The sequence below is a fragment of the Corvus moneduloides genome, chromosome 3 (assembly GCF_009650955.1).
Source record: "Corvus moneduloides isolate bCorMon1 chromosome 3, bCorMon1.pri, whole genome shotgun sequence".
In the NCBI taxonomy this organism is placed as follows: Eukaryota; Metazoa; Chordata; class Aves; order Passeriformes; family Corvidae; genus Corvus; species Corvus moneduloides.
The window spans coordinates 108,570,619-108,582,449 of record NC_045478.1 but is presented as its reverse complement, the minus strand read 5'-3'; the positions used below and the strand labels follow the sequence as shown (position 1 = coordinate 108,582,449).

At 42.9% G+C, this 11,831-nt stretch overlaps 1 long non-coding RNA gene across 1 annotated transcript; it reads left to right on the top strand.

Annotated features, from left to right (window-relative positions):
* Window positions 1-2,121: 2,121 nt before the first annotated feature.
* LOC116441467 lies at window positions 2,122-11,831 on the top strand. Its single transcript, XR_004239083.1, has 2 exons — window positions 2,122-2,644; window positions 4,965-11,831. It is a non-coding gene; the product is annotated as an uncharacterized LOC116441467 (long non-coding RNA).

Sequence of the window (11,831 nt, the reverse complement as noted above, 5' to 3'; positions counted from 1 at the left end):
GCTGATGGTCAATCAAAATGCTTGATTTTTTCAATTGCCAGCAAAAAATATGGAGAAACTAATAAAAAGCCTGTCTGCTTGAAAAATGCATGATTTGTTAGTCTCTACCAGTATTGTAAATACCTTGGTATGTGCAGGCCAAAATTTGAAAATAAGCATAGTCAAAACATGAACGTTTGGTGCTGTAATGAAGTGGGACATGACATCAAAGACATCAAATTATTGTTATCTCCTTGGTTCGTGTGGCACCAAAATCTGACTGGAGGGTGGTCATTGCAGCATTGAAACCTGGCAGTTGAGAGGTGAATGTTAATTTTTTGGTAAAAACTGTTCCATAGCAGTGCTGAGTAAAGCCAACAGTAAATGAGTTCATTAATTTCTTTCAAAAATATCTGTAGCATGTCTCTGCCCCACAGGGAGAAGCTTCAAGCTACAGGAAGTTCAGTAATAAAGCAAAAACTTAGTTGAAATAGTCAGGTGTTACTTCACTACATCCTCACTGAAGTGATGATCCACCAAAGTGGATTATTTAAAGGTAAATCTATTTGGTACTTCAGTATCTTGAAGTCAATCTGTTGATAAGTTTTCTTGAGTCCCCAGCCTATACAGTTTATAGCCTTCAACTTGTTTCTTATTGATCATAAAATTTTTTCATCATTAAAAGAACAAAATTATCTTTAAGAAATGTAGGGCTGTTTTACCAGAACTGCCAGACTGTCAGAAATCTGAAAAGGAATGTAAAACTCTGCTCAGGACTAACTCATCCACACTTGATTTGACCATACATGGCTTTCCTGAAGATGTAAATGGTGACAAAGCCTTTATTTGTTAATCTGAAATGCTTACACTCAAATAAAATATGATTTCTTCAAACACATTAATAAATCTGTCTTGGTGAATCAGTTGCAGGTGCCATACTAAGAAAATGGAATCTCGAGAGACATAACAAATAATTAAGTTCTTGCAGGAAATTCATCTCTTTTCCCAGCTACCCACAGGAGATTTACATGCAAAGCTTATATTGAAGTTACTTGTAATTAACATTAAGCACTTACAAGAACACAGAAAACTGGAATGCTGGGGGGGGTGGGGTGGGAAGTAAGCATTAAGATCTATGTATAATTTAGATCTGCAGATTTTTATGTTTATAAAAGGTTTGGGGTTATGAAACATGTACAAAGGATGGCCCTTCAGAACTGAGACTTTCAGTATTATTCTACTGTTCTGGGATGGGTACAGATGAAAAATGCTCCACTTTAATCCAAGAAGAAAAAATTCTCTAAGTGCTATTATGAATCTGGATGCAATTAATTTGAGAAGCAGTTCTGATTTTGTTTGTTGGCTTAAATAAGTGCATGAATCTGGTTAATACCTGTAACCAGGAATATTCCCCATGGCTTTGACATGAACTTCCAGCGTTTCACCTCTTTTTGTTACACGTGACTGTATTGACACAATGTTTTGTAGATTTAGGTAGGATAATTTCCCTCTGTGTGGGAAATCTGTGCTGAGGTAAATCACATTACTGCAAAACTGATTGAAGGATAATGTGCTCCTAACCAAGTAAAGCCAACAAACTTCAAATGAACACATGCAGAGTTTCCTAAAGTAATATATTGCATTAGGGGATATGAAGTAATGTCTCTAAAAGAATTTTGACCCTAGAACATTGCAAATCTAATTGGAGGGCACTCTGGACTGGTTGGGGAATGTCAAGAGGAGTGACGGTTTTCCAGTATGACACATGAGTTCAAATATATTTACATAAAAGTCTTTAAATCTTTAAATAGTGCATTCAGTGTATATAACCAAAAATAACTGGAACACACTTAGCAGCAAAGCTGCTAGATCCACCTGAATCGTACAGATTTTCACTGCATGTTTTGTATTGTACTCATGTGAAGGAATATCTGTAACTCATGAATGTCCCACTGTGTTGGTGATCCCAAGAATGACATGGATAAATATCTACGGAGTTATAAGAGTTATGAGCCAGCTACTATAGGAACAGATGGAGCAAAGGTTTTCCTCTCTGTTACAAAGTGAAGACATTCCTAAAATCCTATGTATTTTTGCAGCAAAACCAGCACCCCCTCCAAAGAAAAACAGTGTTTTGCCTTATTAAAGTGGTGATGAAGTACCAAAGTATGGCCCAGTGTAGAGGAATGGCTGGGTGAACAGGGACATGTATACGTGCACAACCCAAGCTGTGTTTGTGAACTGTCCTTGACTAAGGAAAAAGGAAAAGGACAATGCTGATGTGGCAAGGATGTTGGGGAGGGGATGCTGACCGCAGAAAGAGGAATACTTTTGTTAGTCAGTCACGTGCATATTTGTTTGTAACCAATCGCTTGCTCTTCAGGGCCGCGAGAACAGCAGCTGTGCTCCAACAGCATGGGGCTTGCTCGTAGAACTATGGTGTAACTATGTGACCAGCAAGACAACAAACGGAGTTCCAGCATATCTCTGTGAGAAGCCTGGCTCATCCCGGCAGATCTCTGGCTATTTCTGGCGCCGGAACAGGGACTGTTCCTCCGAGGAAGATAGGCTCGCTGATCACCGAAAGGAGGGTGACGGCGACGAGCGACAGAGATCCTGCGGGCGGAGAGTGTGGACCGCGGGTCAAAGGACGTCGGTCAGGCCGGTAAGAAGGGTCGCTACCTTCCCTCCGTGATACCCTGCTAGCATGGATTTAGAGTTTGCGGCAGCGCAACAATTGCTCCTCGGTATCCTCGCTAAGCGAGGGGAGGAGGTCAAGGAAAAGGATCTAAATAAGCTCGTTTTATGGGCGCGGGAGCATGGACACTTGCGAGTCCCCCCCCTCCTCTTCAGTGCAGCCGAGTGGAGGGAAGTAGGGGATCACCTGTGGGACTGTACTATCCAGGGAAAAGGGAAAGAAATGACAAACTTAGGGCCCACCTGGAGAACTGTTATAAATACCTTGAGAAATATGCAAGCCGAATCGAAAGCAGCCGCGGCTGCGGTAGAGGCAATTGCAACACCGCTGGGGTTGTCGCTCCTGCCCGAACTGCGCAGCGCGGGGGGCTGAGTGGACTGTTTAAAAGCCCGAGCGCAATAAAAGGGCAGAAAGCAGAGATACACTTTGAGACTGTCACTGAGTTCCTACAGGAGCAGGAGAAAGAGCTCTTGCAAACAAAGCCGAAAGAGGAAGTTACCGCCACGGCGCCTCAGAGCAAACTGGAGGCAGCGGCGGAAGTCAGGGCTGAGCAGTCAATGGGCGGAGCGACGGGCGGCCCTTCTTGTCAGCCGCGCCTCGACCCTGCTTGCCCGGCCCCTCCCGCGCCGCTGCCGGCCGGACCTCGCCCTGAACCACGGAGCGGTCCGCTGCCCCACGATGGTGTCCCGGTGCCGGAGGTGGTCAATGAACCGCCCCCGGCCCCGGGGCCTGGAGGGGATCAGCAGGCCTTGGGGAAATGGGCCCATCAGATTGAAGAGGCCGTGCGCTGGATGGAACATCGTCTTGATCGCGCTCTGTCCTTTATGGAGGAAAAGCTTAATCGGAAACAAGAACCTGAAGCAGGTCTTACGGGACTCCCGAAGGCCGTGGCCCAGACGGCCCTGCAACTACAAGAATGGGTTCAAGTCGAGCCCTCCCCTCCACCTCCCGACTTGGATAGCACAGCACTGCCGCCCTGCGCCACAGGCGCTCCCCGTACCTCTCGGCTGGGGCAGAGGTGGTCCGGAATTATAAAAGATGTTATCTTAGAAGGGGACTGGCATGCTGCAGGGAATATCACATGCCCTGTAGTGTTCGATCAAAATGGGCCACAATATGAGCAACATGACTGGAAAGTTCTATAGCAGGCCAAGAAGTCTGTAACAGATCATGGAATAAAATCTGATGCTGCCTGCATGGCCTTAGAGTGGATTTTTACAGCAGATACCAACTCTCCTTACGGACAGCACTAACCTGGCCAAACTTCTGTTGACACCATCCCAGTTCCTTCATTGGGAGAGGGAATGGAAAAGATTAGTGCAAATGGAGGCCAACCGCCCACGACAACAAAATGACCCCTTATATGGCCTCAACCCAGACATGCTGACAGGGACTGGAGTATGTGGACACTTACAAGTGCGGCAAGCGATCCATGATCGGACTGGGCCGTGCAGCATACTGCACATCAGAGGCCACCTCTCCAACCAAGGCTTAGGCGAAAGCAATGGCCGAGCTGATGCCTTGGTTAGCCCGTTATTGAAGGCACCTCAAGACTCTTTTGCAGCAGCCCATGACAGTCATGCTATGTTCCACCAATCCGCCAAGGCCTTGCAAAGACAGTTCCACATTACCAACACTGATGCACACGGGATTGTGAGGGCCTGCCCACAGTGTAGCCAGCATGGCTCAAGTTTAGACCTCGAAGTAAACCCAAGAGGGCTGCAGGCATGCGAACTGTGGCAGATGGACGTCACACATGTGCCTGAATTTGGGCGTCTAAAATACGTGCATGTCAGTGTAGACACTTTTTCCAAAATGAGATGGGCTACCGCGCAGTCAGGAGAGAAGGCAATCCATGTGATTCGCCACCTGACCGTGTGTTCTGCTGTTATGGGTATACCAGACTCCCTAAAGACTGATAATGGGCCAGCTTATGTGGGGGGTCAAGTGCAGAAGTTTTTACAACTATGGGGTGTTAAGCATAATACCAGCATCCCCCATGTGTCTACAGGACAGGCTATTGTAGAACGGGCCCATCAGACAATCAAGGAATATTTAGCTAAACAGAAGGGTACTGAGCAAACAGATCCTGTAGTTAGGCTGCAGCAGGTACTGTTCACTCTAAATTTTTTGAGTTTGGCAGGAGATGCTGAACAGCCCCCCGTAGTCACACATAACAGCCATGTTAAGCTATAAGCTACCCAGGGGTACAAATTTGTTATAAAGACCCACGGATGGGACACTGGGGGGAGGCAGCTCCATTGTTATTTAACAGTCGAGGTTATAGTTGTGTTTCTACAGATACCAGACCGATACGGGTTCCTAGCAGATGGACCAAGCCTGCTCCCAGTCCTGCTGTTGACACAAAAGGCTCCAGCGAGTGCGTGACCGACTGAGCCAGGACGTGGCACGTACGGCAGATGTTCCCAACCTTTGGGAAGTGAACCTTCGCTTGGTGGCTGACAACCTCACATTTGGACAATCACTCGGAGTCTGGGAACAGTCCCCGAGAGTGCATGCTAATCGCTGCAGAAATTGTTTACACTGGTATAATAGCTTGTGCTTGTGCTTGTGCTTGTGCTGTGGGGGCTGTGGGGAACAGCTTACTAGGGGAACTTGGAACATAGATGAGCAAGGTAGTTTATGCCGAGAATGTTATCAAGTGCCTGAGACAAGAAGTTTTAGGCAGTGTGCATCCATCGTGCTCGGGATATTTTGTTGTGGTTTTGGGTGCATACGAAAGGCTTTAGAGAACGTTGTTAATCGGGCTTGGCTTGTGCAAAGAGAAAAAGAGGGAATTGTAGAGGAGTGGCTGGGTGAACAGGGACATGTACGTGCACAACCCAAGCTATGTTCATGAACTGTCCTTGACTAAGGAAAAAGAAGAACAATGCTGATGTGGCAAGTTGACAGGTTGTTAAGAAGGAGGTGCTGACCTCAGGAAGAGGAAGACTTGTGTTAGTCAGTCACGTTCATATTTGTTTGTAACCAATCACTTGCTATTAAAGGCTGTGTGAACAGCAGCTGTGATCCAATAGCATGGAGCTTGCTTGTGCGTGCTTGGGGAATTAGGGTATAACTATGGGACTGACAGTAGAATAAACAGAATTCCATCATATCTCTGTGAGAAGCATGGCTCATCCCCGCAGATCTCTCTGGCTATTGCCCAGAACAGCAACGGCTGTGCAAGCGCAGGCCTGGATTCTGAGGCCAAAGCATTCTGAAACTTGTGCTCCAGTGCTTCTCTTCTGCAGTGGAGAAGAGATTTCTTGAAGAAGCCTTTGTGAGTGGTTTTTGCAGAGGTATTGGCAATAACAAGTGTACACTGATTTTCAGGAAAAGTAATGAATGACAGTGTTTTCCTGCAGTCACTGAGGCTCTCTGAGGCCAGCCAGCCCAACTACCCCTTGGGTTTGCTGCATGGCTGCTTCTGTACACCTTCAAACCTTGCTGAATCTTCACATGCAAAACCTGTGCCATCTGGGTGTCACATTCCCTGGCTTTGCTTTTTTCCAGGTGGTTCTTTGCCTGTCAGGAGCTCAGCCTGGTATAGTGTGCTGAAGTGCCTTCACAGTAACGACAGTGACACTGCTCAGGCTGCATTAACTTGGCTGCTTCATGAATGGGACATAGAGGTTGTTCCCCAGCAGATCCTCTGTTACACAGCAAAATGAAGTCTCCTCTTCCCACAGAAAAGATGTAAGGCACATCTGTCATGATCTGTTTGGACCTCTCAAGTCTGCAGGACAAGACACTCTGTAAATTAAACTTCTCTCATTAGCTCACTGGGAAAGAAAAACACGACAAACAAAGGCTCCATCCCCTTTGCACATGAATTCACCTCTTAGTTCATCCCCTCTCCAACTGTCAGGATCTTTAATTCATAACTCTCAGCTCATGGTCTGTAACTCCTGCACCACTGAGCAGAATAGTTACCTACCAACTGTGAGAGTGCTCATCCTGCCTCCCTCCTCCATCAGTGTGGGCATCCCCTGCATCCCACTGGGATGCACAAAAGCCTGAGCAGGCTGGCTGCTGTTGGAGCTGTTTCAAAAGCTTTTTGAGTGAGCTGACACATTTCTAGTGCCCTGAGTGGAAGCTGATCTCTCCCATTGCCATGAGTTAGGGAGCTCTGAAGAAACTGCCCCCAATCAGTGTGCAAGGATGATGGGTGGATGGATGGATGGATGCATGGATGCATGCATGGATGCATGGATGCATGGATGCATGGCTGGCTGGCTGCAGGGGACAGTGGCTGCATAAGGACTCTCAGCCTTTCCTGGTATTGTAAATGGTCAGAATTCTACAGTCGACTTTAAGTTGGTGAAGAATTGAGGAGACTCGTTGAGGGAAACTTGAGCTGAGCCCCTTCCTTATCTTGCACCAGGTTTGAGCAAGGGCTGAGGACTGAGGGCTGAGGATGTCTGGAATGTAAGGCACAGAAGAGCACCTGCACCTCTATACCAGCCAGTGGCCTCACTCCCTTCACTGTGTGTAACAAGCCTTGTTGTAAACCTGGTCTGATAAGGAGATAAGGATGTGCATAAAGACTCTCTGGTGAAGGCCAGACTGCCTTTACTGCCACCCCAGCATGTGGAGGAGGACTGAAGTGTTTGTTCTACCTTTTATGTCAGCTATAAATTCTGACAGAAAGTAACCAGGACCCTCATTAAGCTCCATTTCCATATTAAGTTTCACACCCCTAAGAATGCAAGTGAAAAAAAAGAGACGACACGTCACACATGTGTGACGAAAGTCACCAAAACTCCAGCTGTAAGATGTGATTGTTCCAGCCCACTGGGAAGAGTCAAAATTTATAGTATGAAAGGGGGGCTTTGGGGCAAAAAGGACAGCAGGAGAAGACACCTCTGCTCAGGATCGGTTGACAGACTGTGTCCTTCCTCCTCTCCTGAGGGGACACCTTTAGGTGAACTTTGCACCTCCAACTGCATTGGAGCAGAGGTGGGAATATTCATTTCTATATTTATATTGTTAGTAGATATCTGTTGCTATACTTTCTGTGGCAACACATGCTAACATCTCTGTAGTTAGTTCATTTATCACCAGCAATTCTGAGCATGCTTTTCTGTTCCTTCAATAATCCACATTATTTGTGAATCTGGATCGTGCAGGTCCTTACTGAGCGCAGTTACAGTGCTGAATTAGCTGTGATCAGAAGTCACAGCCCACTGATCTTTTAGGACCAGCTGCAGCACAGGGGGTTTATTTTCTGACAAATTTCTACACCCTGAACACAACAGGCTCTAAGACACCCCCTCCATCACACTGGTCCTGGTGTTTTCATGGCCAGCATGTTAGACTGTCTCACTAATTCAGCTGAAAATTAATTAAAATACTTTATATGTGTATTTATCTCCTTGCCAGGTTAATTTTCAGTCAGATTAGAGAGCTAAGGCATCTCACCAGAAGCTCAGAGTAGTGATAATCCTAAAAGAAGCACTAAAAATAATACCTTTTAAGAATATGAGCACCACATTCCATGATGTTTCATCAGATCTTATACGTCTTTGAAGACAAATCAACTTTGAAGTCCTTTTTGTCTTTAGCATCAATGAATTTTGGAATTAGTATGACACTAAACTTGCATGGCTTAAGTGATAATTGCATAATTTACACAACTGTATTGTTGCTGGGTGCTAAACTTCTGAGATACTTGATTTGAATGTCAGAAAATCACAGGTATATCTTAGAAATTGCTGCAATTACTGTTGTTAGAATGGGGAAAATGTATTTTCTACCAGTGGAGACACTAAGCTTTTATAAAACTAAATGGGTAGAGAAGAGTAAGTGTTGGGAATCTGGCTGGGGAAAAAAAGGCTGCAGCCTTGTTCCTTTGCCTTGAGAATGCTTGCAAGGAATTTTAGGTACAGCCTTGATTTAAGTACGAAGTGATGTGTTCCAAAAGGTCTGCAATAAAGTATCTACTATTTGTTTTGGCTAAACAACAGAATAGTTCATTCAAAATCATTAATTACTGCTTAGTATCCAGTCTTCTCTCGTACTGCCATGAAAGATAAAAAAGGTTTCTACAGAAGTACATCTACCCATTGCCTCTTTACTGTGTTCTTGCCAGTCAGGCTCCAGTCCATAATGTGAAAATGATGCTACTTTAGTTTGTCATTTTAATCTCCTTTCACGCAGGTGTGCACATTCCCTTTGGATAATCAAACTCTATTTGCTTGCCCTGTTGTTGATTTGGTTCTCAGATGCTGTTTGCCTACCTGCAAGATGTGGCAGAGGTTCAGGAAAAGGTTTTTTAGGAGTTTGCTGCCAGAAGGTGTTAAGGTGACCACCCTCTGGGTGTCACAGCTGTAAGCTTCTTCAAAATTAAACAAAAGCTGCATGGTAGACAAAATAAAACACAGTGATTTTTTTGCCACCACTGAGGCCATCAGTATTCATACTTTTAGTCTTTGATAATGAAGATTTGGAAATGCTTGACAAATTCTTTTTGAAAGTGATTGCTATTTTTCTCTTGATTCTTTCACTAGTTTTCTGCAGGCCATAATTTAGGAGGAATGGAATTAACACTAGTGCCAAAATGGCTACATGAAAGACAGCTGCATTCTAAGTTACTAAATTTTAATTTATTTTCCAATTTTGTGTAAAGGAAATGAAAAATAAAATGAAATTAACCAATTACAGTAATATTTTTTCAACAACTCTGTATGATAAAATGCCATCTTAATACTGTGTTGACTCCTGCACAGGCATTCAAGAATTTAAAGAATTACAGAATCTAAAGATTATTCAAAGGTCTTTTGGTTCTTATGTCTAAATTACTAAAGAAACTAAACATCTTCTTTTTTTAAAATATTTTTTTTTGTTTATTCTTGTTTATTTAACCTTAGAAAAAGTGAGAATATATCTGGTAATATCTTCCTAATATGCACTGAATTTTAGGAGGCAAGTTAATTCTTTCATTTGTTCTCTTTGTTGCTATAAAGACTGCATGAAATAGCTAGTACTGTTCACATTATATGGTATTCATTCCAGAAAATTATGTAGTGATAAACAGAAGAAAATATTTAGTGGTGAATTTGTCACATTCTTCTGGCTGTTTTGGAAATATCAGTAAAAACTTGATAGCTGGATTTTAACCTCTTGCTTAGATAAATATGCAACATTATTCTCCTACACATTCATTTCAATATTTTTTCATTCCATTTTAGAGGGAGATGCTTGTTTCTGGTTGAATCTGGTTTGAATTGCACATATATTTGAAACTGTACTTTATGTTTGCCAGTACCACACTCCACATTATAAAAATTAACTGAAGAAATCATGGTCTTGTTTCATTACATTGCTTCTCAAAGTTCTGGGAACCTTCATTGTTACTGAATATGTGTGTATATGTGTCAATTAATGATTGCTGTGATGGGAATGTTCAGGAGACAGATAAGCAAATTTTAAACTTCTAAACGGAATTTTATCAGACTGACATTCTTTAACTACACACTTTATGCTAATGATTAGTTCATATCCACCTCAGTCAAGCCACTGCCCTCTGGATGTGACTGTCCAAGAAATACCTTGTCCACCAAACAGCTCACCCATCAAATCCATCTCTCTGCAAGTTAAAGGGAAGGATGTTGTGGGGGACCGTGTCAAAGGCCTTACAGAAGTCCAGAGAGATGATGTCCACAGTCCTGCCCTTGTCCATTGATGTGGTCAGCACAGGGATGTTTGTGGGTACAATAAGTCTCTGCCTCAGATATGTTTTTCATGCATCTATCCAGTTTGGGAGGCAAAGCTTGGGAGCAGGTTTAGAAAGCTGCTGAGTTGAAAACCTACTTTCTAGTCTGGAAAACCAAAGTTAGAGGAAGCCAGATGAACAAGACCAGTTTGAATGTAGCTTTTTCCTGGGAAAACAATTAAGGATAACTTGATCTCCTGCTGTACACTTTACCAATTTCTGTTCTATTTCCCTTTCTAAAGCAACAAAGACCATTATACAAATGCCAGAGTAACTGTTGATAACAGCATGGAAGACTTATTCTGATAAAATTGTTAAGGTCCTGTTGTCTTGCTGTGTAGGGGACTAGAATTTTAATCTGGGGAAACCTGAGCTTTATTTTGATGTTTGTCTAGTGCCAAGCACAGTGGATTCTGCTTTATGACTGGGGATTTTTGCTATAAGTAAGATGAAAATAATAATTAATACAGTGTTCCATTGCAAAATGAGAGTGGTTGCACTAAATTCAGGCTGAATATGGGCCAAATGAGACGATGGAACTCAATCTTCATGTTGAGATGAGTAAACAAAATCCCATCACACTTCAGCTATTCATTCTCCTTAGGACCATCCTTTATTAGCATGTAAATAATATCTGTATTGTGTATAATGAAAAAGATCTTGTTAACTGTTCACAAGAGATTGGTTTCCCCTTTAGTGGAAATGTATCCTATAGTTGAGATGATTCTGATAGGTTTTTAATTAGTCCTTGTGTTAGGAAGAGATTTCTTTCTGTGGATTTGGGCTGTGCTGAAAGTATATGGATTAGATCTTTCACTTGTACCTAAGGGTAAAGGACAGGGAAAGGCTGATGGACTTCTTCCACTTGAACAGACAAGTGGAAAAGGCATAAACTGTCAGACTGTGTCTGCCTGATTTTACAGCTGCCAAAATAGGAAAACAAATTGAGTAAACTGAGTTCTTAATTGCATAAAGTCTGAAAAATTGACATTTATGGAATGCATCATTGAAAGTAATAGATGATGAGTCATCTTCTGAAAAAAATTTGTTTTTGTCTTTGCTTGTCATTAGTCAGAGCCACTTTTATTCATTCATGCATTAATGCTTAGCAGATACAAAGCGTTTTCCCTAATAACAGATTTTTTGTAGGTGGCAAGTTGATCAACATTCAGTTGGGGCACTTTAAATGACCCAACTGCAGAATATTCTTTTAGTATGTTCAATCAAAATCAGACTTGTCTTTTGAAATGTTTTAATGTCCTGAAATCATATGACCTTAGATGGCAACCCTTCTATAAACTGTCTCTATGCGTTAAGAAAAGCAATTCTAAAGGGTTTTTTTGTTGGACTTGTTCAAATTCTTTATATTTCTTAAATGTCATATTGAGGCAAGCTCTTTGAAGTTAATTCATGCAATAAATAAGTTTGGTTATGCTA